Raw genomic sequence first — 22,656 nt, forward strand, 5'->3', positions numbered from 1 at the left:
CTTCCATAATAGCATGCGTAACGACCTAGGAAATGACTCCAGTAGCTCTGGAGGCGCATTAGAGGGATTTTGGAGTATTTTATTGACGACGTATAGGATTAGGCAATTTTGCGAGTTTTTTGTGTGTGTTAGCCCACCAATTTTTTAGGTGCCGGGGGTTTGGGTTGAATTTTCTTGGATTCATCCATAATATCATCCGTAGCAACCTAAGGAATGACTCCAGTAGCCCCGACGACGCTTTAGAGGGGTTTGGGGGCATTTTAATAGTGATGCAATACGAATTAGACAATTTTGCCAATTTTTCGTGTGTGTTAGCCCACGGATGTTTTAGGTTCCGGAGGTCCGGGTCAAATTTTCTTGGATTCTTCCATAGTAGCGTCCATAACGACCTAGGGAACGACTCTAGTGGCTCCGGGGGCGCTTTAGAAGGGTTTAGGAGCATTTCATTGGCGACGCAACAGAAATTAGGCAATTTTGCCAGATTTTCGAGTGTGTTAGCCCACTAATTTTTTAGGTGCTGGGGTCCGGGTCGAATTTTCTTATATTCTTCCATATTAGCATCCATAATGACCTAGGGAACGAATCTCGTAGCCTCGGCGGCACTTTAGAAGGGTTTAGGAGCATTTTTCTTAGCAACGTAATAGAATTTAGGCGATTTTGCATGTTTTCGTGTGATTTAGCCAAGAGATTTTTTAGGTGCCGGGGGTCCGGGTTGAATTTTCATGGATTCTTCAATAGTAGCATCCGTAATGACCTTGAGAATGACTCCAGTAGCTCCGGCAGATCTTTAAAGGGTTTAGAAGCATTTTATTTGCTATGCCATAGGAATTAGGAGATTTTGCCAGTTTTTCGCGTGTGTTAGCCCATAGATTTTTTATATGCCAGGGGTTTGGGTCGAATTTTCATGGTTTCTTCCATAGTATCGTCTTTAATGACCTAGGGGACGACTCCTGTAGCCCTAGTGGAGCTTTAAAAGGGTTTAAGAGAATTTTATTAGCGATACAATAGGAATTGGGGGATTTTGCCAGTTTTTCAAGTGTTTTAGCCTACAGATTTTTTAGGTGTCGGGGGTTCGGGTCAAATTTTCTTGGATTCTTCCACAGTAACATTTGTAACAACCTAGGGAACAACTCCAGTAGCCCCGGTGGTGCTTTATAGGGGTTTAGGAGCATTTTATTGGTGACGCAATAGGTATTAGGCAATTTTGTCAGTTTTTCGTGTTTTTTATTAGTCCACGGATTTTTTAGGTGCCGGAAGTCCGTGTTGAATTTTTTTGGATTCTTTAATAGTAGAATTCGTAATGACCTAGGAAACGACTCCAGTAGCCCTGGCAACGCTTTGGAAGGATTTAGGAGCATTTTATTGGCGACGTAATAGGAATTAGGCAATTTTGCCAGTTTTTCATGTGTGTTAGCCCACAGATTTTTTAGGTGCCGGGGGTCCGGGTCGAATTTTCTTGGATTCTTCAATAGTAAAGTTCGTAACAATCTGGGGAATGACTCAAGTAGCCCCGGCGGTGTTTTAGAGGGGTTTAGGAGCATTTTATTGGCAATGAATTAGGAATTAGGCGATTTTGCTAATTTTTCGTGTGTGTTAGCCCACAGATTTTTTAGGTGACGGGGGTTCGGGTCAAATTTTCTTAGATTCTTCCATAATACGTCCGTAAATATCTAGGGAATGAATCCAGTAACCCCGATGATGCTTTAAAAGGGTTTAGGAGTATTTTATTAGCGACGCAATAGGAATTACGCGATTTTGTTAGTTTTTCGCGTGTGTTAGCATACGGATTTTTTAGGTACCGGGGGGTCCAGGTCGAATTTTCTTGGATTCTTTCATAGTAGCGTCTGTAACGACCTAAGGAACGACTCCAGTAGCTCCGGGGAAGCTTTAGAGGTGTTTAATAGTATTTTATTGGCGACGCAATAGGAATTACGCAATTTTGCCACTTTTTTGTGTGTGTTAGCCCACTAATTTTTTAGGCGCTGGGGGTCCGGGTCAAATTTTCTTAGATTCTTCCCTAGTAGCGTCCGTAATGACCTAGGGAACGAATCCAGTAGCCCTGTCGGAGCTTTAGAAGGGTTTAAGAGCCTTTTATTAGTGACGCAATAGAAATTAGGCAATTTTGCCAGATTTTCGTGTGTGTTAGACCACCAATTTTTTAGGTGATGGGTGTCTGGGTTGAATTTTCTTAGATTCTTCCATACTAGCATCCGTAATGACCTAGGGAACGACTCTAGTAGCTCCGGTGGAGCTTTAGAAGGGTTTAAGAGCATTTTATTGGCGATGCAATAGAAATTAGGCGATTTTGCAAGTTTTTCGTGTGATTTAGCCCAGAGATTGTTTAGGCGCCGGGGGTACGAGTCGAATTTTCATGGATTCTTCAATAGTAGCGTCCGTAATGACCTTGGGAATGACTCCAGTAGCCCCGACGGAGTTTTAAAGGGTTTAAGAGCATTTTATTTGCTATGCCATAGGAATTAGGCAATTTTACCAGTTTTTCGTGTGTGTTATAGCCCATAGATTTTTTAGATGCTAGAGGTTCGGGTCGAATTTTCTTGGTTTCTTCCATAGTAGCGTCCGTAATGACCTAGGGAATGACTCCTGTAGCCCCGGTGGAGCTTTAAAAGGGTTTAAGAGAATTTTATTGGCGATACAATAGGAATTAGGGGATTTTGCCAGTTTTTCAAGTGTTTTAGCCTACAGATTTTTTAGGTGTCGGGGATCCGGGTTAAAGTTTCTTAGATTCTTCCATAATAACATTTGTAACAACCTAGGGAACGACTCCAGTAGCCCCGACGGTGCTTTAGAGGGGTTTAGAAGCATTTTATTGGCGACGCAATAGGAATTAGGCAATTTTGCCAGTTTTTCGTGTTTGTTATTAGCCCACGGATTTTTTAGGTGCCGGGGGTCCGGGTCGAATATTTTTGGATTCTTCCATAGTAGCGTCCGTAACGACCTAGTAAACGAATCCAGTAGCCCCGGCGGCGCTTTAGGAGGGTTTAAGAGCATTTTATTAGTGACGCAATAGGATTTAGGCGATTTTGCAAGTTTTTCGTTTGTGTTAGCTTAGAGATTTGTTAGTTGCCGGGGGTCCAGGTCGAATTTTCATGGATTCTTCCATAGTACCGTTCATAACAACCTGGAGAACGACTCCCGTATCCCCGGTGATGCTTTAGAGGGTTTTAGGAGCATTTTATTGGCAACGAAATAGGAATTAGGCCATTTTGTCAGTTTTTTATGTGTGTTAGCCCACAGATTGTTTAGGTGTCGGGGGTCCGTGTCTAATTTTCTTGGATTTTTCTATAGTAGCGTCCGTAACGACCTAGGGAACCACTCCAGTAGACCCAGCGGTGCTTTAGAAGGGTTTAGGAGCATTTTATTGGCGACGCAATAGGAATTAGGCAATTTTGCCAGTTTTTCGTGTGTGTTAACTCACGGAATTTTTAGGTATCGGGGGTCCGGGTCGAATTTTCTTAGATTCTTCTATTGTAGTGTCCGTAACGACCTAGATAATGACTTTATTAGCCTCAACGTCACTTTAGAAGGGTTTAGGAGCATATTATTGGCGACGCTATAGGAATTTGGCGATTTTGCTAGATTTTTGTATGTGTTAGCACATAGATTTTTTAGGTGTCGGGGGTTCGGGTTAAATTTTCTTAGATTATTCTGTATTAGCGTCCGTTACGACTTAGGGAATGAATTCAGTATTCCCAGCGGCGCTTTAAAAATGTTTTGGAGCATTTTATTGACAATGCAATAGAAATTAGGAGATTTTGCAAGTTTTTCATGTGTGTTAACCCACAAAATTTTTAGGTACCGGGGGACCGAGTAAAATTTTCTTGGATTCTTCCATATTAGCGTCCGTTATGAACTAGGGAATGATTCCAGTAGCCCCGGTGGTGCTTTAGATAGGTTTAGGAGGATTTTATTGGCCACGCAATAGAAATTAGGCAATTTTGCCAGTTTTTCATGTATGTTAGCCCACAGATTTTTTAGGTGCCGGGGATTTGGGTGGAATTTTCTTGTATTATTTTATAGTAGCACCTGTAACGACCTAGGGAACAACTCCAGTAGCCCTGGCGGCACTTTAGAGGGGTTTAATAACATTTTATTGGTGATGCAATAGGAATTAGCCAACTTTGCCAGTTTTTCGTGTATGTTAGCCCACATTGTTTTTATGTGTTGGGGGTCTGAGTCAAATTTTCTTGGATTCTTCCATAGTAGTGTGCATAACATCCTAGTAAATGACTTCAGTAGCAATGGAGGCGCATTAGAGGGGTTTTGGAGTATTTTATTGGTGACGCAATAGGAATTAGGCAATTTTGCCAGTTTTTCGTGTTTGTTATTAGCCCACGGATTTTTTAGATGCCGGGGGTTTGAGTCGAAATTTCTTGGATTCATCCATAGTATCATCCATAACGACCTAACAAACGACTCCAGTAGCCCCGACGGCACTTTAGAGGGGTTTAGGAGCATTTTATTGGTGATGCAATACGAATTAGACAATTTTGCCAATTTTTCGTGTGTTAGCCCACGAATTTTGTAGGTTCCGGAGGTCTGGGTCGAATTTACTTAGATTCTTTTGTAGTAGCATGCGTAATGACCTAGGAAATAACTCCAGTAGCTCTGGAGGTGCATTAGAGGGGTTTTGGAGTATTTTATTGGCGACGCAATATGATTAGGCAATTTTGCGAGTTTTTCGTGTGTGTTAGCCCACCAAATTTTTAGGTACCGGGGGTTTGGGTCGAATTTTCTTGGATTCATCCATAATATCATCCGTAACGACCTAAGAAATGACTCCAGTAGCCTCGACGGCGCTTTAGAGGGGTTTAGGAGCATTTTATTGGTGATGTAATACGAATTAGACAATTTTGCCAATTTTTCGTGTGTGTTAGCCCATTTTTTAGGTTCCGGAGGTCCGGGTCAAATTTTCTTGGATTCTTCTATAGTAGCATCCGTAACGACCTAGGGAACAACTCTTGTAGCTCCGGGGGGCGCTTTAGAAGGGTTTAGGAGCATTTTATTGGCGACGCAATAGAAATTAGGCGATTTTGCCAGATTTTTGTGTGTGTTAGCCCACAATTTTTTAGGTGCTGGGGGTCCGGGTTGAATTTTCTTAGATTCTTTCATACTAGCGTCCGTAATGACCTAGGGAATGAATCCAGTCGCCCCGACAGCTCTTTAGAAGGGTTTAGGAGCATTTTATTAGCGACGCAATAGAATTTATGCGATTTTGCAAGTTTTTCGTGTGATTTAGCCTAGAGATTTTTTAGGTGCCAGGGGTCCGAGTCGAATTTTCATGGATTCTTTAATAGTAGCATCCGTAATGACCATGGGAACGACTCCAGTAGCCCCGACGGAGCTTTAGAAGGGTTTAGGAGCATTTTATTTTCTATGCCATAGAAATTAGGTGATTTTACCAGTTTTTCGTATGTGTTAGCCCACAGAATTTTTAGACACCAGGGGTCCGGCTCAAATTTTCATGGATTCTTCCATAGCAGCGTCCGTAATGACCTAGGAAATGACTCATGTAGCCCTGGAGGAGCTTTAAAAGGGTTTAATAGAATTTTATTGGAGATGCAATAGGAATTAGGGGAATTTGCCAGTTTTTCAAGTGTTTTAGCCCACAAATGTTTTAGGTGCTGGGGGTTCGGGTCGAATTTTCTTGAATTCTTCCATAATAGCATTTGTAACGACCTAGGGAATGACTCCAATAGCCCCGGACGTGCTTTAGAGGGGTTTAGGAGCATTTTATTGGCGACGCAATAGGAATTAGGCAATTTTGCCAGTTTTTCGTATATGTTAGCCCACGAATATTTTAGGTGCCGAGGTTCCGAGTTGAATATTCTTGGATTCCTTTATAGTAGCATCCATAATGACTTAGGGAACGACTCCAGTAGCCCCCGGCAACGCTTTGGAAGGATTTAGGAGCATTTTATTGGCAACGCAATAGAAATTAGGCAATTTTGTCAGTTTTTTATGTGTGTTAGCCCACAGATGTTTTAGGTGTCGGGGGTCCGGGACAAATTTTATTGGATTCTTCAATAGTAGCGATCGTAAATACCTGAGGAGTGACTCCAGTAGCCTCGACGGTGCTTTAGAGGGGTTTAGGAGCATTTTCTTGGCCAACGAAATAGGAATTATGCAATTTTGCCACTTTTTCGTGTGTGTTAGCCCACAGATTTTTTAGGATACGGGGGTTCGGGTCAAAGTTTCTTAGATTCTTCCATAGTAGCATCCATAATGACCTAGGGAATGAATCCAGTAGCCTCGGTCGCGCTTTACAAGGGTTTATGAGCATTTTATTAGCGATACAATAGGAATTAGGTGATTTTGCCAGTTTTTCGTGTGTGTAAGCCCACTGATTTTTTAGGTGTCGGGGGTCCGGGTTGTATTTTCTTGGGTTCTTCAATAGTAGCGTCCGTAACGACCTAGGGAACGACTCCAGTAGCTCCGGGGGCGCTTTAGAGGGGTTTAATAGTATTTTATTGGCGACGCAATAGGAATTAGGCGATTTTGCCAGTTTTTAGTGTGTGTTAGCCCACTAATTTTTTAGGCGCTGGGGGTCCGAGTCGAATTTTCTTAGATTTTTCCATAATAGCGTCCATAACGACCTACGGAACGAATCTAGTAGCCCCGAAGGCACTTTAGAAGGGTTTAAGAGCATTTTATTAGCGATGCAATAGAAATTAGGCGATTTTGTCAGATTTTCGTGTGTGTTAGACCACTAAATTTTTAGGTGCTGGGGGTCCGGATCGAATTTTCTTAGATTCTTCCATACTAGCGTCCGTAATGATCTAGGGAACGACTCCAATAGCCCCGGCGGAGCTTTAGAAGGGTTTAAGAGCATTTTATTGGCGACGCAATAGAATTTAGGCGATTTTGCAAGTTTTTCGTGTGATTTAGCCCAGAGATATTTTAGGCGCCGGGGGTACGGGTCGAATTTTCATGGATTCTTCAGTAGTTGTATCCGTAATGACCTTGAGAACGACTCCAGTAGCTCCGTCAGAGCTTTAAAGGGTTTAGGAGCATTTTATTTTCTATGCCATAGGAATTAGGCAATTTTGCCAGTTTTTCGTGTGTGTTAGCCCATAGATTTTTTAGATGTCAGTGGTCCGGGTCGGATTTTTATGGTTTCTTCCATAGTAGCGTCCGTAATGACCTAATGAACGACTCCTGTAGCCCTGGCGGAGCTTTAAAAGGGTTTAAGAGAATTTTATTGGTGATATAATAGGAATTAGGGGATTTTGCCAGTTTTTCAAGTGTTTTGGCCTACAGAGTTTTTAGGTGGCGGGGGTCTGGGTCAAAGTTTCTTGGATTCTTCCATAGTAATGTTTGTAACGACCAAGGGAACGACTCTAGTAGCCTCGGCGGTGCTTTAGAGGGGTTTCAGAGTATTTTATTAGCGACACAATAGTAATTAGGCAATTTTGCCAGTTTTTCGTGTTTGTTATTAGCCCATGGATTTTTTAAGTGCTGGGGGTCCGTGTTGAATTTTCTTGAATTCTTTTATAGTAGAATTCGTAATGACCTAGGGATCAACTCCAATAGCCCCGGCAGCTCTTTGGAAGGATTTATGAGCATTTTATTAGCGACACAATGGGAATTAGGCAACTTTGCCAGTTTTTCATGTGTGTTAGCCCACAGATTATTTAGGTGTTGGGGGTATGAGTCGAATTTTCTTGGATTCTTCAATAGTAGAGTTCGTAAAGACCTGGGGAATGACTCCAGTAGCCTCGGCGGTGCTTTAGAGGGATTTAGGAACATTTTATTGGCAACGAAATAGGAATTGGGCGATTTTGCCAGTTTTTCATGTGTGTTAGCCTACAGATTCTTTAGGTGACACGGGATCCGGGTCAAATTTTCTTAGATTCTTCCATAGTAGCGTCCGTAACGACCTAGGTAATAAATCCAGTAGCCCTGGTGGTGCTTTAGAAGGGTTTAGGAGTATTTTATTAGCGACGCAATAGGAATTTGGCGATTTTGCCAATTTTTAGTGTGTGTTAGCCCACAGATTTTTTAGGTACCGGGGGTCTGGGTCAAATTTTCTTGGATTCTTCCATAGTAGCGTCCGTAACGACCTAGGAAACGACTCTAGTAGCTCCGGGGGCGCTTTAGAGGGGTTTAATAGCATTTTATTGGCGACACAATAGAAAATAGGCTATTTTGCCAGTTTTTTGTGTATATTAGCCCACTAATTTTTTAGGTCCTAGGGGTCCGGGTAGAATTTTCTTAGATTCTTCCATAGTAGCATCCATAACGGTCTAGGAAACGAATCCAGTAGCCCCGGTGGCGCTTTAGAAGGGTTTAAGAGCATTTTATTAGTGATGCTATGGGATTTAGGCGATTTTGCAAGTTTTTTGTTTGTGTTAGCTCAGAGATATTTTAGGTGCTAGGGGTCCGGGTCAAATTTTCATGGATTCTTCCATAGTACCGTTCATAACAACCTAGAGAACGACTCCAGTATCCCCGGTGACTCTTTAGAGGGTTTTAGGAGAATTTTATTAGCAACGAAATAGGAATTAGGATATTTTGTCAGTTTTTTATGTGTGTTAGCAAACAGATTTTTTAGGTGCCGGGGGTACGTGTCCAATTTTCTTGGATTTGTCTATAGTAGCTTCCGTAACGACCAAGGGAATGACTCCAGTAGCTCCAGCGGTGCTTTAGAAGGGTTTAGGAGCATTTTATTGGCGACGTAATAGGAATTAGGCAATTTTGCCAGTTTTTCGTGTGTGTTAACCCACGAATTTTTTAGGTACCGGGGGTCCGGGTCAAATTTTCTTGGATTCTTACATTATAGTGTCCATAACGACCTAGGGAATGACTTTATTAGCCTCAGCGGCACTTTAGAAGGGTTTAGGAGCATTTTATTAGCGAAGCTATAGGAATTTGGCGATTTTGCCAGATTTTTGTGTGTTAGCACAAAGATTTGTTAGCTGTCGGGGGTTCGGGTTAAATTTTCTCAGATTATTCTGTAGTAGCGTCCGTTACGACTTAGGGAACGAATCCAGTATTCCCAGCGGTGCTTGAAAAGGGTTTTGGAGCATTTTATTGACAACGCAATAGGAATTAGGAGATTTTGCAAGTTTTTCGTGTGTGTTAACCCACGAAATTTTTAGGTGCTGGAGGTTCGGGTCGAATGTTCTTGGATTATTCCATATTAGCGTCTGTTACGACCTAGGGAATGATTCCAGTAGCCCCGGCGGTGCTTTAGATAGGTTTAGGAGCATTTTATTGGCCACGCAATAGAAATTAGGCAATTTTCCCAATTTTTCATATATGTTAGCCCACAGATTTTTTAGGTGTCGGGGATTTGGGTGGAATATTCTTGGATAATTTTATAATAGCATCTGTAACAACCTAGGTAACGACTCCAGTAGCCCCAGCAGCACTTTAGAGGGGTTTAATAACATTTTATTAGCGATGCAATAGGAATTAGTCGATTTTACCAGTTTTTCGTGTATGTTAGCCCACAGATTTTTTTATCTGTCGGGGGTCTGGGTCGAATTTTCTTGGATTCTTCCATAGTAGCGTGCGTAACATCCTAGTAAATGACTTCAGTAGCCCTGGAGGCGCATTAGAGGGGTTTTGGATTATTTTATTAGCGACGCAATAGGATTAGCCGACTTTCCCAGTTTTTCGTGTGTGTTAGCCCACCAATATTTTAGGTGCCGGGGGTTTGGGTTGAATTTTCTTGGATTCATCCATAGTATCATCCTTAAAGACCTAAGTAACGACTCCAGTAGCCCCGACGGCACTTTAAAGGGGTTTAGGAGCATTTTATTGGTGATGCAATAGGAATTAGGCAATTCTGCCAGTGTTTCGTGTATGTTAGCCCATAGATTTCTTATGTGCCGGGGGTCTGGGTCGAATTTTCTTGGATTATTCCATAGTAGCATGCGTAACGACCTAGGAAATGACTCCAGTAGCTGTGGAGGCGCATTAGAGGGGTTTTGGAGTATTTTATTGGCGACGCAATAGGATTAGGCAAGTTTGCGAGTTTTTCGTGTGTGTTAGCCCACCAATTTTTTAGGTGCTGGGGGTTTGGGTCGAATTTTCTTGGATTCATCCATAGTATCATCTATAATGACCTAAGGAACGACTCCAGTAGCCCCGACAGTGCTTTAGAGGGGTTTAGGAGCATTCTATTGGTGATGCAATACGAATTAGACAATTTTGCCAATTTTTGTGTGTGTTAGCCCACGGATTTTTTAGGTTCCGGAGGTCCGGGTCAAATTTTCTTGGATTCTTCCATAGTAGCATCCATAACGACCTAGGAAACGACTCTAGTGGCTCCGGGGGCGCTTTAGAAGGGTTTAGGAGCATTTTATTGGCGACGCAATAGAAATTAGGCGATTTTGCCAGATTTTCATGTGTGTTAGCCCACTAATTTTTTAGGTGCTGGGGGTCCGGGTCGAATTTTCTTAGATTCTTCCATAGTAGTGTCCGTAATGATCTAGGGAATGAATCTAGTAGCCCCGGCGGCGCTTTAGAAAGGTTTAGGAGCATTTTATTAGCGACATAATGAATTTAGGCGATTTTGCATGTTTTTCGTGTGATTTAGCTAAGAGATTTTTTAGGTACCGGGGGTACGAGTCGAATTTTCATGGATTCTTCAATAGTAGCGTCCGTAATGACCTTGGTAACAACTACAGTAGCCCCGGCGTAGCTTTAGAAGTGTTCAAGAGCATTTTATTTGCTATGCCATAGTAATTAGGCGATTTTACCAGTTTTTTATATGTGTTAGCCTACAGATTTTTTAGACACCAGGGGTCCGGGTCGAATATTCATGGATTCTTCCATAGTAGCGTCCGTAATGACCTAAGAAACGACTCCTGTAGCCCTAGAGGAGCTTTAAAAGGGTTTAAGAGAATTTTATTGGAGATGCAATAGAAATTAGGGGATTTTGCGAGTTTTTCAAGTGTTTTAGCCCACAGAATTTTTAGGTGTTGGGGGTCCAGGTTGAATTTTCTTGGATTCATCCATAATAGCATTTGTAAAGACCTAGGGAACGACTCCAGTAGCCCCAACGATGCTTTAGATAGGTTTAGGAGCATTTTATTGGCGACGCAATAGGAATTAGGCAATTTTGCTAGTTTTTTGTGTATGTTAGCCCACGAATTTTTTAGGTGCCGGGGGTCTGGGTCAAAATTTCTTGGATTCTTTCATAGTAGCGTCCGTAACGACTTAGTGAACGACTATGGTAGCCCGGGCAGCACTTTGGAAGGATTTAGGAGCATTTTATTGGCAACACAATTGGAATTAGGCAATTTTGCTAGTTTTTCATATGTGTTAGCCCACAGATTTTATAGGTGTCGGGGGTCCGGGTCAAATTTTCTTGGATTCTTCAATAATAGCGATCATAAAGACCTGGAGAATGACTCCAGTATCCCCGGCGGTGCTTCAAAGGGGTTTAGGAGCATTTTATTGGCAACGAAATAGGAATTAGGCGATTTTGCCAGTTTTCGTGTGTGTTAGCCCACGAATTTTTTAGGTGACGAGGGTCCGGGTCAAATTTTCATAGATTCTTCCATAGTAGCATTCGTAACGACCTAGGGAATAAATCCAGTAGCCCCGGTGGCTCTTTACAGGGGTTTAGGAGCATTTTATGAGCGACGCAATACGAATTAGGTGATTTTGCCAGTTTTTCGTGTGTGTTAGCCCACGGATTTTTTAGGTGCCGGTTTTCTGGGTCGAATTTTCTTAGATTCTTCAACAGTAGCATCCGTAACGACCTAGGGAAAGACTCGAGTAGCTCCGAGTGCACTTTAGAGAGGTTTAATAGTATTTTATTGGCGACGCAATAGGAATTAGGCGATTTTGCCAGTTTTTAGTGTGTGTTAGCCTACTAATTTTTTAGGCGCTGGGGGTCCGGGTCGAATTTTCTTAGATTCTTCTATAGTAGCATCCATAACGACCTAGGAAATGAATCCAGTAGCCCCGACGGTGATTTAGAAAGGTTTAAGAGCATTTTATTAGCAACGCAATACAAATTAGGCGATTTTGCCAGATTTTTGTGTGTTAGACCACCAATGTTTTAGGTGCTGGGGGTTCGGGTCGAATTTTCTTAGATTCTTCCATACTAGCGTCCGTAATGACCTAGGGAATGATGCCAGTAGCCCCGGCGGAGCTTTAGAAGGGTTTAAGAGTATTTTATTAGAGACGCAATAGAATTTAGGCGATTTTGCAAGTTTTTTGTGTGATTTAGCCCAGAGATTTTTTAGGCGCCTAGCGTCCGAGTTGAATTTTCATGGATTCTTCAATAGTAGCATCCGTAATGACCTTGGTAACGACTCCAGTATCCCCGGCGGAGCTTTAAAGGGTTTAGGAGCATTTTATTTGCTATGCCATAGGAATTAGGCGATTTTGCCAGTTTTTCATGTGTGTTAGCCCATAGATTTTTTATATGCCAGGGGTTTGGGTCGAATTTTCATGGTTTCTTCCATAGTAGCGTCCTTAATGACCTAGGGAACGACTCCTATAGCCCCAGCGGAGCTTTAAAAGGGTTTAAGAGAATTTTATTGGCGATACAATAGGAATTAGGGGATTTTGCCAGTTTTTAAAGTGTTTTAGCCTACAGATTTTTTAGGTGCTGGGGGTTCAGGTCAAATTTTCTTGGATTCTTCCAAAGTAACGTTTGTAACGACCAAAGGAACGACTCCAGTAGCCCCAGTGGTGCTTTATAGGGGTTTAGGAGCATTTTATTTGTGACGTAATAGGATTTAGGCAATTTTGCCAGTTTTTCGTGTTTGTTATTAGCCCAGGGATTTTTTAGGTGCCGGAGGTCCGTGTTGAATTTTCTAGGATTCTTTTATAGTAGCATTCATAATGACCTAGGGATCGACTCCACTAGCCCCAGCAGCGCTTTGGATGGATTTATGAGCATTTTATTGGCGACGCAATGGGAATTAGGCAACTTTGCCAGTTTTTCATGTGTGTTATCCCACAAATTATTTAGGTGCCGGGGGTCCGGGTCTTATTTTCTTGGATTCTTCAATAGTAGCGTTCGTAACGACCTGGGGAATGACTCCAGTAGCCTCGGCGGTGCTTTAGAGGGGTTTAGGAGCATTTTATTGGTAACGAAATAGGGATTGGGCGATTTTGCCGGTTTTTCGTGTGTGTTAGCCCATAGAGTTTTTTGGTGACGCGGGGTCCGGGTCAAATTTTCTTAGATTCTTTTATAGTAGCGTCCGTAACGACCTAGGTAATGAATCCAGTAGCCCCGGTGGCGCTTTAGAAGGGTTTACGAGTATTTTATTAGCGACGCAATAGGAATTAGGTGATTTTGCCAGTTTTTAGTGTGTGTTAGCCTACAGATTTTGTAGGTACCGGAGGTCCGGGTCGAAGTTTCTTAGATTCTTCCATAGTAGCATCCATAACGACCTAGGGAACGACTCTAGTAGCTCCAGGGGCGCTTTAGAGGGGTTTAATAGCATTTTATTGGCGATGCAATAGAAATTAGGCTATTTTGCCAGTTTTTCGTGTATGTTAGCCCACTAATTTTTTAGGTGCTGGGGTCTGGGTCGAATTTTCTTAGATTCTTCCATAGTAGCGTCCGTAACGACCTAGTAAACGAATCTAATAGCCTCGGGGGCGCTTTAGAAGGGTTTAAGAGCATTTTATTAGTGACGCAATAGTATTTAGGCGATTTTGCAAGTTTATCGTTTGTGTTAACTCAGAGATTTTTTAGGTGCCGGGGGTCCGGGTCGAATTTTCATGGATTCTTCCATAGTACCATTCATAACAACCTGGAGAACGACTCCAGTATCCCCGGCGATGCTTTAGAGGGTTTTACGAGCATTTTATTGGCAACAAAATAGGAATCAGGCTATTTTGTCAGTTTTTTATATGTGTTAGCCCACAGCTTTTTTAGGTGCTGGGGGTCCGTGTCCAATTTTCTTGGATTTTTCTATAGTAGCATTTGTAACAACCTAGGGAATGACTCCAGTAGCCCCATCGGTGCTTTAGAAGGATTTAGGAGCATTTTATTGGCGACGCAATAGGAATTAGGCAATTTTGCCAGTTTTTCGTGTGTGTTAACCCACAGATTTTTTAGGTACCGGGGGTCCGGGTCGAATTTTCTTGAATTCTTCTATTGTAGTGTCCGTAAAGACCTAGGGAATGACTTTATTAGCCTCAGCGGCACTTTAGAAGGGTTTTGGAGCATTTTATTGGCGATGCTATAGGAATTTGGCGATTTTGCCAGATTTTTGTGTGTGTTAGCACATAGATTTTTTAGGTGTCGGGGGTTCGGGTTAAATTTTCTCAGATGATTCTGTAGTAGCGTCCGTTATGACTTAGGGAACGAATCCAGTATTCCCAGTGGTGCTTTAAAAGGGTTTTGGAGCATTTTATTGACAATGCAATAGGAATTAGGGGATTTTGCAAGTTTTTTGTGTGTGTTAACCCACAAATTTTTTAGGTGCCGGGGGTCCGGGTCGAATTTTCTTGGATTCTTCAATATTAGCGTACTTTATGACCTAGGGAATGATTCCAGTAGCCTCAGCGGTTCTTTAAATAAGTTTAGGAGCAGTTTATTGGCCACGCAATAGAAATTAGGCAATTTTGCTAGTTTTTTAATGTATGTTAGCCAACGGATTTTTTAGGTACCGAGGATTTGGGTGGAATGTTCTTGGAATATTTTATAGTAGCATCCATAATGACATAGGTAACGACTCCAGTAGCCCCGGTGTCACTTTAGAGGGGTTTAATAACATTTTATTGGCGATGCAATAGGAATTAGCCGATTTTGCCAGTTTTTCGTGTATGTTAGCCCACAGAATTTTTATCTGTCTGGGGTCTGGGTCGAATTTTCTTGGATTCTTCCATAGTAGCATGAGTAACATCCTAGGAAAAGACTTTAGTAGCCCTGGAGGTGCATTAGAGGGGTTTTGAAGTATTTTATTGGCGACGCAATAGGATTAGGCGATTTTGCCAATTTTTCGTTTGTGTTAGCCCACCAATTTTTTAGGTGCCGGGGGTTTGGGTCGAATTTTCTTGGATTCATCCATAGTATCATCCGTAACAACCTAAGGAATGACTCCAGTAGCCCCGACGGTTCTTTAAAGGGGTTTAGGAGCATTTTATTGGTGATGCAATAGGAATTAGGCAATTCTACCAATTTTTCGTGTGTGTTAGCCCACAGATTTCTTATGTCCCGGGGATATGGGTCGAATTTTCTTGGATTCTTTCATAGTAGCATGCGTAACGACCTAGGAAATGACTCCAGTAGCTGTGGAGGCACATTAGAGGGGTTTTGGAGTATTTTATTGGCGACGCAATAGGATTAGGCAATTTTGCGAGTTTTTCGTGTGTGTTAGCCCACCAATTTTTTAGGTGTCGGGGTTTTGGGTCGACTCTTCTTGGATTCATCCATAGTATCATCCGTAACGACCTAAGGAATGACTCCAGTAGCCCCGACGGTGCTTTAGAGGGGTTTAGGAGCATTTTATTGGTGATGCAATACGAATTAGACAATTTTGCCAATTTTTCGTGTGTATTAGCCCACGGATTTTTTAGGTTCCGGAGGTCCGGGTCAAATTTTCTTGGATTCTTCTATAGTAGCGTCCGTAACGACCTAGGGAACGACTCTAGTGGCTCCGGGAACGCTTTAGAAGGGTTTAGGAGCATTTTATTAGCGATGCAATAGAAATTAGGCGATTTTGCCAGATTTTCGTGTGTGTTAGCCCACTAATATTTTAGGTGCTAGGGGTCCGGGTCGAATTTTCTTAGATTCTTCCATAGTAGCGTCCGTAATGACCTAGGAAACGAATCCAGTAGCCCCGGCGGCGCTTTAAAAGGGTTTAGGAGCATTTTTCTTAGCGACATAATAGAATTTAGGCTATTTTGCATGTTTTTCGTGTGATTTAGCCAAGAGATTTTTTTAGGTGTCGGGGGTCCGGGTCGAATTTTCATGGATTCTTCAATAGTAGCATCCGTAATGACCTTGGGAACGACTCCAGAAGCCCCGGCGGAGCTTTAGAAGTGTTTAAAAGCATTTTATTTGCTATGCCATACGAATTAGGCTATTTTACCAGTTTTTCGTGTGTGTTAGCCCACAAATGTTTTAAACACCAGGGGTCCGGGTCGAATTTTCATGGATTCTTCCATAATAGAGTCTGTAATGACCTAGGAAACGACTCCTGTAGCCCTAGAGGAGCTTTAAAAGGGTTTAAGAGAATTTTATTGGAGATGCAATAGAAATTAGGGGATTTTGCCAGTTTTTCAAGTGTTTTAGCCCACAGATTTTTTAGGTGCTGAGGGTCCGGGTCAAATTTTCTTGGATTCATCCATAATAGCATTTGTAACAACCTAGGGAATGACTCCAGTAGCCCCGGCGGAGCTTTAGATGGGTTTAGGAGCATTTTATTGGTGACGCAATAGGAATTAGGCAATTTTGCAAGTTTTTCGTGTGTGTTATCCCACAGATTTTTAGGTGCCGGGGTTCCAGGTCGAATTTTCTTGGATTCTTTTATAGTAGCATCCATAACGACCTAGGAAACGACTCTAGTAGCCCCGACAGCGCTTTGGAAGGATTTAGGAGGATTTTATTGGCAACGCAATAGGAATTAGGCAATTTTGCCAGTTTTTCATGTGTGTTAGCCTACAGATTTTTTAGGTGCCGGGGGTCCGGGTTAAATTTTCTTGGATTCTTCAAAAGTAGCGTTCGTAACGACCTGGGGAACGACTCAAGTAGCCCTGGCGGTGTTTTAGAGGGGTTTAGGAGCATTTTATTGGCAACGAATTAGGAATTAGGCGATTTTGCCAGTTTTTCGTGTGTGTTTGCACACAGATTTTTTAGGTGACTAGGGTCCGGGTCAAATTTTCTTAGATTCTTCCATAGTACGTCCGTAACGACCTAGGGAACGAATCCAGTAGCCCCGATGGCGTTTTACAAGGGTTTAGGAGCATTTTATTAGCGACGCAATAGGAATTAAGTGATTTTCCCAGTTTTTTATGTATGTTAGCACATGGATTTTTTAGGTACCGGGGGTCCGGGTCGAATTTTCTTGTATTCTTCAACAATAGCGTCCGTAATGACCTAGGGAATGACTCCAGTAGCTCCGGGGGCGCTTTAGAGAGGTTTAATAGTATTTTATTGGCAACGCAATAGGAATTAGGCGATTTTGCCAGTTTTTAATATGTGTTAGCCCACTAATTTTTTAGGCGCTGGGGTACGGGTCGAATTTTCTTAGATTTTTCCATAATTGCATCCATAACGACCTAGGGAACGAATCCAGTAGCCTCGGAGGCGCTTTAGAAGGGTTTAAGAGCATTTTATTAGCGACGCAATAGAAATTAGGCGATTTTGCCAGATTTTCTTGTGTGTTAGACCTTCAATTTTTTAGGTGCTGGGGGTCCGGGTCGAATTTTCTTAGATTCTTCCATACTAGCGTCCGTAATGACCTAGGGAACGACTCCAGTAGCCTCGGCGGAGCTTTAGAAGGGTTTAAGAGCATTTTATTGGCGACGCAATAGAATTTAGGCGATTTTGCAAGTTTTTCGTGTGATTTAGCCCAGAGATTTTTTAGGCGCCAGGGGTACGGGTTGAATTTCCATGGATTCTTCAATAGTAGCGTCCGTAATGACCTTGGGAATGACTCCAGTAGCCCCGGCGGAGCTTTAAAGGGTTTAGGAGCATTTTATTTGCTATGCCATAGGAATTAGGCGATTTTGCCAATTTTTCGTGTGTGTTAGCCCATAGATTTTTTAGATGTCAGGGGTCCGGGTCAAATTTTCATAGTTTTTCCATAGTAGCATCCGTAATATTCTAGGGAATGACTCCTATAGCCCCGACGGAGCTTTAAAAGGGTTTAAGAGGATTTTATTGGCGACGTAATAGGAATTAGGCAATTTTGCCAGTTTTTCATGTGTGTTAGCCCACAGATTTTTTAGGTGCCGGGGGTCCGGGTTGAATTTTCTTGGATTCTTCAATTGTAGAGTTCGTAACGACCTGGGGAACGACTCCAGTAGCCCCGGCGGTGTTTTAGAGGGATTTAGGAGCATTTTATTGGCAACGAATTAGGAATTAGGCGATTTTGCCAGTTTTTCATGTGTGTTTGCCCACAGATTTTTTAGGTGACTGGGGTCCGGGTCAAAGTTTGTTAGATTCTTCCATATTACGTCCGTAACGACCTAAGGAACGAATCCAGTAGACCCGATGGCGCTTTACAAGGGTTTAGGAGCATTTTATTAGCGACGAAATAGGAATTAAGTAATTTTACTAGTTTTTTGTGTGTGTTAGCATACAGATTTTTTAGGTACCGGGGGTCCGGGTCGAATTTTCTTGTTTTCTTCAATAATAGTGTTCGTAACGACCTAGGGAACGACTCCAGTAGCTCCGGGGGCGCTTTAGATAGGTTTAATAGTATTTTATTAGCGACGCAATAGGAATTAGGCGATTTTGCCAGTTTTTAATATATGTTAGCCCACTAATTTTTTAGGCGCTGGGGGTACGGGTTGAATTTTCTTAGATTTTTCCATAGTAGCGTCCATAACGACCTAGGGAACGAATCCAGTAGCCCCGGAGGCGCTTTAGAAGGGTTTAAGAGCATTTTATTAGCGACGCAATAGAAATTAGGCGATTTTGCCAGATTGTCTTGTGTGTTAGACCTCCAATATTTTAGGTGCTGGGGGTACAGGTCAAAATTTCTTAGATTTTTCCATACTAGCGTCCGTAATGATCTAGAGAACGACTCTAGTAGCCCCGGCAGAGCTTTAGAAGGGTTTAAGAGCATTTTATTGGCGACACAATAGAATTTAGGCGATTTTGCAAGTTTTTCGTGTGATTTAGCCCAGAGATTTTTTAGGCGCCGGGGGTCCAGGTTGAATTTCCATGGATTATTCAATAGTAGCGTCCGTAATGACCTTGGGAATGACTCCAGTAGCCCCTGTAGAACTTTAAAGGGTTTAGGAGCATTTTATTTGCTATGCCATAGGAATTAGGCAATTTTGCCAGTTTTTCATGTGTGTTAGCCCATAGATTTTTTAGATGTCAGGGGTCCGGGTCAAATTTTCATGGTTTCTTCCATAGTAGCGTCCATAATAACCTAGGGAACGACTCCTGTAGCCCCGACGGAGCTTTAAAAGGGTTTAAGAGAATTTTATTGGCGATACAATAGGAATTAGGGGATTTTGCCAGTTTTTCAAGTGTTTTAGCCTACAATATTCTTGGATTCTTCAATAGTAGCGTTTGTAATGACCTAGGGAACGACTCCAGTAGCCGAAGCGGTGCTTTAGAGGGGTTTAGGAGCATTTTATTGGCGACGCAATAGGAATTAGGCAATTTTGCCAGTTTCGTGTTTGTTATTAGCCCACAGATATTTTAGGTGCCGGGGGTTAGGGTCGAATATTTTTGGATTATTTTATAGTAGCGTCCGTAACGACTTAGGGAACGACTCCAGTAGCCCCGACGGAACTTTATAGGGGTTTAATAGCATTTTATTGGTGACGCAATTGGAATAAGGCGATTTTGCCAGTTTTTCATTTGTGTTAGCCTACGAATTTTATATGTGCCGGGGGTCCGGGTCGAATATTTTTGGATTCTTCAATAGTAGCGTCCGTAACGACCTAGGGAACACTCCAGTAGCCCCGGTGGTGCTTTTTAAGGGTTTAGGAGCATTTTATTGGAGACGCAATAGGAATTTGGTGATTTTGCCAGTTTTTCGGGTGTGTTAGCCCACAGATTTTTTAGGTGCCGGAGGTCTGAGTTGAATTTTCTTTAATTCTTCCCTAGTAGCAACCGTAACGACCTAGGGAACGACTCCAGTAGCCCCGGCGGCGCTTTGGAAGGGTTTGATAGCTTTTTATTGGTGACGCAATAGAAATTAGCCGATTTTGCTAGTTTTTCGTGTGTGTTAACCCATGAATTTTTTAGTTGCCTAGGGTGTGGGTCAAATTTTTATTGGATTCTTCCATATTAATGTCTGTAACGACGTAGGGAATGAATCCAGTAGCCTCGGCGGTGCTTTAGAGTTGTTTAGGAGCATTTTATTGGCGACGCAATAGGAATTAGGTAATTTTGCTAATTTTTTGTGTATGTTAGCCCACGGATTTTTTGGGTGCCGAGGTTTGGGTCAAAAAAATTTGAATTATTTTATAGTAGCCTCCGTAATGACCTAGGAAATGATTTTAGTAGCCCGATGGTACTTTAGAGGGGTTTAATAGCATTTTATTGGCGATGCAATAGTAATTAGGTGATTTTGCTAGTTTTTCGTGTGTTTTAGCCCACTGATTTTTTATGTACCGGGGGTTCAGGTCGAATTTTCTTGGATTCTTCCATAGTAGCGTCCGTAACGACATAGGAAACGACTCCAATAACCCCGGAGGCGCATTAGAGGGGTTTAAGAGCATTTTATTGGCAACGAAATAGGAATTAGGAGATTTTCTCAGTTTTTCGTGTGTGTAACACCCACGAATTTTTTGAGTGTCAGGGGTCCGGGTTGAATTTTTATTAATTCTTCCATAGTAGCATCCGTAACGACCAAGGGAACGACTACAGTAGCCCCGGTGGTGCTTTGAAAGGATTTACAAGTATTTTATTGGCGACGCAATATGAATTAGGCAATTTTGCCAGTTTTTCATGTGTGTTAGCCGACAGATTTTTTTGGTGTCGGGGGTTTGGTTAGAATTTTCTTGGATTCTTCCAAAGTAGCGTTCATAACGTCCTAGGGAACGACTCTAGTAGCCATGATGGCACTTTAAAAAGGTTTTAGGAGGATTTTATTGGCGACTCTATCGGAATTTGGTGATTTTTGCCAGATTTTTATGTGTGTTAACCCACAAATTTTTTAGGTGCCGGGAGTGCAGGTCAAATTTTCTTGGATTATTCCATAGTAGCGTCCGTTATGACCTAGGGAGCAACTCCAGTATCCCCGGCGGCGCTTTAAAAGAGTTTAGGAGCATTTTATATACAACACAATAGGAATTAGGCCATTTTGCCAGATTTTCGTATGTGTTAACCCGCAAATTTTTTAGGTGCTCGGGGTCTGGGTCGAATTTTCTTGGATTCTTCCATATTAGCGTCTATAACGACCTAGGGAACGATTCTAGTAGCCCCGGCGGTGCTTTAGAGTGGTTTAGGAGTATTTTATTATCGACGCAATAGAAATTAAGAAATTTTGCCAGTTTTTTGTGTATGTTAGCCCTAGAATTTTTTAGGTTCCGGGGGTTTGGGTCGAATGTTCTTGGATTATTTTATAGTAGCGTCCGTAATGACCTAGGGAACGACTCCAATAGCCTCGGCAGCACTTTAGAGGGGTTTAATAGCATTTCATTGGCGACGCAAAAGGAAATTAGGCAATTTTGCCAATATTTCGTGTGTGTTAGCCCATGGATTTTTTAGGTGCCGGGGTTCTGGGTTGAATGTTTTTAGATTCTTCCATAGTAGCATCCGTAACGACCTAGGAAATGACTCCAGTAGCCCGGAGGCGCATTAGAGGGGTTTAATAGCATTTTATTGGCAACGAAATAGGAATTAAGCAATTTTGCCTATTTTTCATGTGTGTTATCCCATAAATATTTTAGGTGCCGGGGGTCTGGGTCAAACTTTAATGGACTCTTCCATAGTAGCTTCCGTAAATATCTAGGAAACGACTACAGTAGCCCCGGCGGTGCTTTAGAGGGGTTTAATAGCATTTTATTGGCGACGCAATAGGAATTAGACAATTTTGTCAGTTTTTCGTATGTGTTATTCCACAGATTTTTTAGGTGCCGGGGGTCTGGGTCGAATTTTCTTAGATTCTTCCATAGTAGTGTCTGTAATGACCTAGGGAACGACTCCAGTAGCCTCGGCAGCGCTTTGGAAGGATTTATGAGCATTTTATTAGTGACGCAATTGGAATTAGGCGAATTTGCCAGTTTTTTGTGTGTGTTAGCCCACAGATTTTTTAGATGCCGGGGGTGCGGGTCGAATTTTCTTGGGTTCTTCCATAGTAGAATTTGTAACGACCTAGGAAAAGACTTTAGTAGCCCCGGCGGTGCTTTAGAGGGATTTAGGAGCATTTTATTGGCGATGCAATAGAAATTAGGTAATTTTTCCAGTTTTTCGTGTATGTTTGCCCACAGATTTATTAGGTGCCGGGGTTTTTTGTCGAGTTTTCTTGGATTATATTTTAGTAGCGTCCGTAACGTCCTAGGTAACGACTCCATTATCCCCGGTGGCACTTTAGAGGAGTTTAAAAGTATTTTATTGGCGACGCAATAGGAATTAGGCAATTTTTCCAGCTTTTTGTATGTGTTAGCCTACGGATTTTATATGTGCCGGGGGTCCAGGTCGAATTTTTTGGATTCTTCTATAGTAGCATCCATAACGACCTAGGGAAACACTCCAGTAGCCCCGATGGTACTTTTGAGGGGTTTGGAGCATTTTATTGGAGACGCAATAGGAATTAGGCAATTTTGCCAGTTTTTCATGTGTTAGCCCACGGATTTTTTAGGTGACGGGGGTCCGGGTCAAATATTTTTAGATTCTTCCATAGTAGCGTCTGTAACGACCTAGGGAATGAATCTAGTAGCCCCGATGGCGCTTTAGAAGGGTTTAGGAGCATTTTATTAGCAACGCAATAGGAATTAGGTGATTTTGCTAGTTTTTCGTGTGTGTTAGCCCACGGATTTTTTAGGTGCCAGGGGTCTGGGTCGAATTTTCTTGGATTCTTC

Source organism: Solanum dulcamara, chromosome 2 (genome assembly GCF_947179165.1).
Source record: "Solanum dulcamara chromosome 2, daSolDulc1.2, whole genome shotgun sequence".
NCBI classification, from domain to species: Eukaryota; Viridiplantae; Streptophyta; class Magnoliopsida; order Solanales; family Solanaceae; genus Solanum; species Solanum dulcamara.